This window comes from Myodes glareolus, chromosome 5 (genome assembly GCF_982192425.1).
Source record: "Myodes glareolus chromosome 5, mMyoGla1.1, whole genome shotgun sequence".
Taxonomy (NCBI): Eukaryota; Metazoa; Chordata; class Mammalia; order Rodentia; family Cricetidae; genus Myodes; species Myodes glareolus.
Genome location: NC_142030.1, coordinates 58,622,204 through 58,629,135, shown reverse-complemented (window position 1 = coordinate 58,629,135; position 6,932 = coordinate 58,622,204). Strand labels below are relative to the sequence as shown.

Below are 6,932 nucleotides of genomic sequence, written 5' to 3'. Positions count from 1 at the left end.
GGTCACAGGCTGGCCTAGTTTATTTTCTATTGCTGTGATAAGCCCTGTAACCAAAAAGCCTGCAGTCTACTGACGGAAGCCAAGGCACAAACTCATGTTTCCTGGAGGCAGGAGCTGAAGCAGTGACCATGGAGGAGGAGTGCTGAGTGGCTTTCTTTTGTCTGATGTTTTGTTTTTTGTTTTGTTTTGTTTTTTTTTTCTGAGACAGGGTTTCTCTATGTAGCCCTGGCTGGTCCTTAAGACCAGGCTGGCCTTAAACTCAGAGAAATCTGCCTGCCTTTGCCTCCCATGTGCTAGGATTGAAAACGTGTGCCCCCACCACATGGCTTTAGCTTGCTTTCTTAGAGCACCCAGGACCACCTGCCCAGGGTGACACAGCCCAGAGAGGGCTAGGCTCCTCCTCACAACAATCATTAATCAGATAAAGCCCTAAAGACTTGCCCACAGGCCAATCTGATGGAAGCAATCCTAAACTGAGGGTCCCTCTTCATAGGTGACTCTGGTTTGTGTCCAATTGACAAAAGCCTTCCAGTATCACATTCTTTCGGCCGAGACAGGAAGCTTTTCCATCCTAAGGCAACGGCTACTGAGAGTCTAATTATTGTCAGTTTTCTTCATCACTGAATGAAAAGATAGATATATAAATAAGATAGTCTAGTATCTGGGGTGCTGGAGAGTAGAAAAGATAAACTCCTTAGCTGGCCAGGGTGGCTCACACTTGTAATCCCAGGAGACCAGGCAAACCAGGATGACTGCTAAAGGAGTTTCACTGTGTTGCCCTGAAGTCAGGGAGAAGATGAATGTGTTAGCTACAGTGAATTCAGTAGAAAAGGATGGTGTAGACACTCAGTGTGTGGAGACTGGTGCCATCAAAAATCTGAAGGAATTATGTTGTCTTAGTAAGTAATAATCGCTGCTTCATTTAGGGTGTAGACTTCTTTGGTGTTGGGGAAACACATTTTTTTTTTCCAGTTAGATTTTCGTGAATAAACTATCCTGGTATCCAGAACTTATTAACATTTTAAAGAATATCCTCACCATTTTTGCCTTGAGCCCTAAGCATTAAAGACTCCAGTCAGGATGGTTTCAAATAAAACAAGGGCAGAGAGAGCACCTTACAATCTAATGCTGTAATTTTCTGGTGTCAATTCCCAGAAGGGGAAAAAATAAAGATTTCACATGTCAGGGTCCAGAACTACTGTGTGCCAAATGTTTGCTGGTTGAACGAGCAAAAAAAAAAAAAAAAAGAAAACAACAACAACAACAACAAAAAAACCAATGGATAAACTGTTGAACACCGTGCACGTGAAGCAATGAGCCTATGCAGGAAACCCCACATCCGTTTATTATTTCTTACGAGGATGGTGATTCTCAGTTCCTATTCCTCAGAGTACAAAATGTATACTGAGAAGGGATTTGGGGCAAACGGTGGTCACTTATAATTACTGACTATTACCCTTGATAAAAGCATCAATGAAGTGTTTAAAGATTTAATATAGTTAACAAGCTATGATATTTAAAGAAAATAGGACACAGGGGCCATGCTGTTATTCTCTGTACTGTTTAAATTTTAGTATGTGGTGTGTGCTGCTGAAGAAAACACAACCTGAGATTTCTTTGTCTCACTAAGGATAATGGACAGTCAGGCCACAATTACACAATTGACAAATTAAACAATAGAATCAAGAATTGTTATTGGATGTTTTGTTCCCAAAAAATTATGAGTTGCAAGATTGCAATTCAGGGCTGCTTTGAAACATGCTTTTAAGTAAATTAAATTAAAATTCTAAAAATCACAACAGTTGGGAGGCAGAAGTAGTTGGGGTTCTGGGAGTTCTAGGCCAGCTTGTACTCTATAGTAAATTCCAGGCTGCTCAAAACTGTATAGTGAGACCATGTTCAATAAAAATATTGGCTTTGATATGTTAACGGATTCTTCCATGCCCAGGAAAGTTGGAGTCTGGGATTTATCAAAAAAAGGAACAGATTTTCCAACTGAAAACAAAACCAAAACAGTCTCAAGCAAAAGTTCAAGGATGGAAAGTTGGGATTTGAAGACCAGTACTTTAAAATATGTAATGGCAAGAAACGAACGATTTCACCAAAACAGGAAAGTGTGAAATACTGGCATGCAACATGGCCATTTCCCCTTGGACATTGACTGTCACATGTAGTTTGTTAGCCACAAAGAGTTCGGGATTTCTAAATATAGGCCAGTATTACACTGGTAATGATATCGTTGCGTTTTCTAGTTCACTTAATTTTTAAGGAACAAAGCAGAAAAAAAGGAAAATGAAAAACTAAGTCTATAAAATACAAACCAAAAACTATAAAGGCTACCATATAAGAATGACCACATGGGGGCGCCAGACTAAATATTTTCATAGACCTTTATGATGACAGGAGAAATCGTCGCATAGCGGCTCGTTGGTCTAGGGGTATGATTCTCGCTTAGGGTGCGAGAGGTCCCGGGTTCAAATCCCGGACGAGCCCATCTTTTTGACCTTGAATTTTTTTGGTGAAAAGTAAATAAATGCACAAAATATAACAGAAACCTAAAATTGTTCTCTCAAACAACAAACAAAAGCTCACTTTATATTCAACATCCAATAAAAGGAATATCGTGGGAGCGCTAATATTTTCTAACCATGTCCTTCCCCGCCTATTCCGATTTCAGCTCCTGCCCAGGGACCCGGGTGCTCGGTAGTTTGCGGGTTTAAACCACAGCGCCCAGGCTGTTCTGTCATAAAGCGGGGCTGCGGCTTCCAGGGATTCTGGAACGCCGTCCTGCCAATCAATCCCCGACGCCCCTGTCACATGTGGAAGCGTCCGGATCTCGCAGGTTTCTGCACTGAGCGTGTGCTTCAGTGCCCTGCCCTGCTGACCCACATTGGGGTCAACCTGGTCCTTCGCTCCGAAAACGAAATCGACGGATAGTCGAGCTCCGACGACCAGAATAGTTGCACATGGGTCTTTGGGTGAGATCTGTACAAAAACTGAAGCCGAATTTGATCTTTAATCTTTAGATCAAAGGGTGGGAAAAGTAAAAACCAGGGCTCGTCCGGGATTTGAACCCGGGACCTCTCGCACCCGAAGCGAGAATCATACCCCTAGACCAACGAGCCGCTCTCGGCAGCACATCTCTCGGCGCCTCACTTCAGCCTCCCTCAGGCCCTCCTCGCTGACCCGGCCGGGGAAATCTCTCCGGTGCTCGCAGTTCTCTCGGTTCCGGGGTACGGGGACTGGAGCCCCTTCCCGCCGGCCAAGAGGAGCAGGGAGGACACGCCTCTGCCCAGACGGCCGCTCCGGAGCCGATCGCCGCCGCCGCCCTCAGCGAGCGGAGCTGGGATTGCCCGGGGCCACCCGGCCCCCGGTCACAGCGAGCCCTAGAAGGAAACCGGGCCGAGAGGGAGTCGGTGACTCCCGGAGCGCGGGCGAGGGAAACGGACGAGCCTCGGCCTGGAGCTACCGGAACTGTGGTCTTCCCCGAAATCCCAACGTTTTAAGCACTTCGCACTGAAGCCGTTTGATACTCAGTTCAGCACAGTCCCTGAAGCACTCCGCCTGTCGGTGACCCGTAGCCTTTTGCAGGGGGAGGGGACTGAGGTCCAGAGACCTTGAGTTGCTTTCTTAAGGCGCTGCAGCTCCCGGAAGAACCCCGCGCTCCTGGGATGGGGGCGAGGGACTGGAGCTGGGTGGGGGCCCAGAGGCCGTGGGGCAGGTGGGTGGGGTCCCAGAGGCCGTGGGGCAGATCTCTCCAGCAATCCGGGTCCTAGTGTGCCGCTCTGGGCTAAGCTCTCCCTCAGGGTTAGCTTCTCAGCCAGACGTCTAGACTGGGCTAGCCTTTGTCCCTACTCTCCCCTCCCCACCTTCCTGTGGTGGGCTAGCCTTAGTCCCTACCCTCTCCCCCGCATCTCACCCCTGCTCTTCCTATCTCACCATGCTTAATGCATTAGGGCAGGGTTGTAGAGGACCCTCGCTTTCAGAGCTTAATTCCATCCTTAGGCTATCTCGGGTTCAGTCCACGTGGTCTTTGTCCTGTAGCCTGGTCTGACTTCTCCGCGGGTCCCCCTGGCACGTTTGCCCTCTCGCTGGCTCATTCCCGTTTCTCGGTTCCTCCCTCCCTTCATTCTCTCCTCCTCCTCTTCTCCTCCTCGTCTTTTCTTCTTCGTTTGTTTGTTTTGTTTCTTTCGCGATAGAGTTTCTCTGTGTAGCCTTGGTTGTCTTGGAACAAGCTCTTTAGACCAGGCTGGCCTCGAACTCATTGGGATCCTCCTGCCTCTGCACCCCTGGAATTAAAGGTGTGTCACCACTGCCCCGTCCTCTCCCACTTCTTAATGCTACTAAACTACTCTGGATCTCAAGTCCCTATACTCAGCTCTTGTTTCAAAAAGTATTATTACTCCCAAATTCACACACAAAGTTAATTGAAACAGGACAGGAAGTGCAGTCTGAAGCTTGTTCACACCGAGGTACAATAAAGGTTTGACCCACAGATGATACTGACGGCACTTAACCAACAAAATAGATACATACGCAAACCCGTGTCAGAAAACATCCTTGAATAATAAATGAACCATTTTGTTAATTTATGTGCATCTTGTACGCGACTGAAAGGAAGTATACCTGGAAATCTTACTATGTAAAATCCATTATGACCAGGCGTAGTGCCACCAAGAAGCCGAGGCAGGTGGGCCAGTCTAGGCTACATAGTGAAATCCTGTCTTTAAAAAAAACAAAAAATACTGATTAACAGTCTTATAAACCGGTCTCTCAGGAGCTCTTAAGAAAATAGTGGGATGATTCATGTTAGAAATGCCCTGTCTCCCATCAATCATTTCTGCTTTAACTGGAAACAGATCTACCAAATAGGTTTTGGAATCTTTGGATCCTGGACTCACAAAGCACAGCAAGACAGCAAGCGCTCTCCACTGTGGCCTGACCCTGCTTTGTTAAAGATTTACAGTGTCTTCAGAAATGGTCCAGGGTTGCCAATGAAAAAGAACCACCATAAATAAAAGTGGCGTAAAAACAAGCTCACTGTGTAGGGGCGCCTCTGTCCCCACTCCCTGTGCTGTTAAGAGGCATCTGCATGGATTCACCAGCTAAAGCTGTCACTCTCAGGGAAATTAGCCTTGGCTGTCCATCTCCCAGGGGCAGACTGCTTATCCTAGGGTCACTGTCTAGTTCTCTTTCCCCCTCTTTCCGGTTGTAGATATCAATTATTAATTCATTTCTTCCATACTGATTAATACACTTATTTTGATAAAGTGTTGAAAAACCTTCACGAATTCCTGCAGTCCCGTAGCCGTGGCTGGCTGGAACTGACATGTTTTTTTTTTCTGGTAGTCCTTAGGCACCTTAAAGTCTTTTGGTCAACACCACCAATTTAATTTCTGATATTTCTTCCATATCAGGAACAGTTGTCATATTGTGAAGGAGAAAGCCTGTCGGGTAGATGTCTCCGAGGTCTACTATCCAGTTATAATTTGGTAGTCACTGCCCCAGGAAAGAGACAGAGGGCGAGGGTGGGAGAAGAGGCTCGGTGAGTAAAGGCATCTGCCACCAAGTCTGATGCCCTGAGTTCGATCCCCAGGGTCCACGTGCTGAAAGGAGAAATTTTGTTCCTGCAAGTTGTCTTCTGACTTCCACATGCATGCCCACACACATACATGAACACATACTAAATAAAAAAATTAGAGAGAGAGAGAGAGAGAGAGAGAGAGAGAGAGAGAGAGAGAGAGAAAAGGGATGCAGACCTTGTGGGCTGTCCCATGGGCACCTATACTTCCCACAGGAGATCTTGTGGGAAGTATAGGAGACTGTGTCTCCTTCCTTCTCCAGCCCCCCTCCCATTTCCCTCTCTCTTCCCTCTTTTAAGATTCAGACTAGGGATGTGGCCCAGCAGGTAGAGTGCGGGCTAGTATGTATAAAGCCCTCAATTTGATGCTCAGCATCTTATAAAATAGGAGAGATGATGCGTGCCTGTATCCTAGCACTCAGGAATTGGAGACAGGAGGGTTTCAAGTTCCAGGTACTGAACTGGCCAGCCTGAGATGTTGGGGAGTCTGTTTCAAAACAAAGCAAACATGCACTGAGAAAAATCAAGATAAGCAATATTTTTTTAAATCAAATCCTTCATTTATGTTTGTATGTGTACCATATGTCCACAGTGCCCATAAGTTAGAAGGTTCTGAGATGTCTCCAGGTCCTCTAGGAGAGCAGTAAACACCCTTAACTGCTGGGCCATCTCACTATCGCCAAGGTAAGGTGTGTTTTTAAACTATAAAGAAGACGGGGCTTGGCCAGGCAGTGGTGGTGCTCGTCTTTAATTCCACACTCAGGAGGCAGAGGCAGATAGATCTTTGCAAGTTTGAGACCAACCTGATCTCGATCTACAGAGAGAGTTCCAGGACGGGCTGCAAAGCTACAGAGAAACCCTGTCTTGAAAAACCAAAGAGAGGAAGACAGGGCTTGTAAAACTGTCTGTTCAAGGATAAGTCGGGACAGCTACAGACATCAGATGGCAGGCCCTTCTGTGTCTTTCCACCATATACTTCCTGAATTCATCAGTAAGACAGTTCCCACCAACCTTGCTGTGGAAGTGGCTAATGCCACCCAGCATCCTGGCTCCCTTAGATATCAGACAGTAGCGGTGAGTACAAGGGATCCTAGATCTGAAGATGCCTTTGTTTTCTTGGAGGGCAATGAGTTTCCGCATCTCAGTAATACATACTCTTTGAGTAATAACAATGAAATCATTCTAGATTCTTGTTTTTGAGAGCTTGTTAAAAGGTAATCCAGTTCACTCATTGAAAAAAAAATGTTTTGGCCAGGTGGTGGTGGCACACGCCTTTAATCCTGGTGTAGCATGAATTCTAGTTGGTCTTCATAATAAAAACCCAGAGTCAGGTATAGGGGTTAATGCTGAA

The 6,932-nt window shown here is 46.2% G+C and overlaps 2 non-coding genes across 2 annotated transcripts; one reads left to right on the top strand and one right to left on the bottom strand.

Annotated features, from left to right (window-relative positions):
- The first annotated feature begins 2,421 nt into the window (after positions 1–2,421).
- On the top strand, positions 2,422–2,493 carry Trnap-agg (transfer RNA proline (anticodon AGG)). Its single transcript has one exon. It is a non-coding gene; the product is annotated as a tRNA-Pro (tRNA).
- A 560-nt stretch (positions 2,494–3,053) lies between these two features.
- Trnap-cgg (transfer RNA proline (anticodon CGG)) lies at positions 3,054–3,125 on the bottom strand. Its single transcript has one exon. It is a non-coding gene; the product is annotated as a tRNA-Pro (tRNA).
- Positions 3,126–6,932: the final 3,807 nt, after the last annotated feature.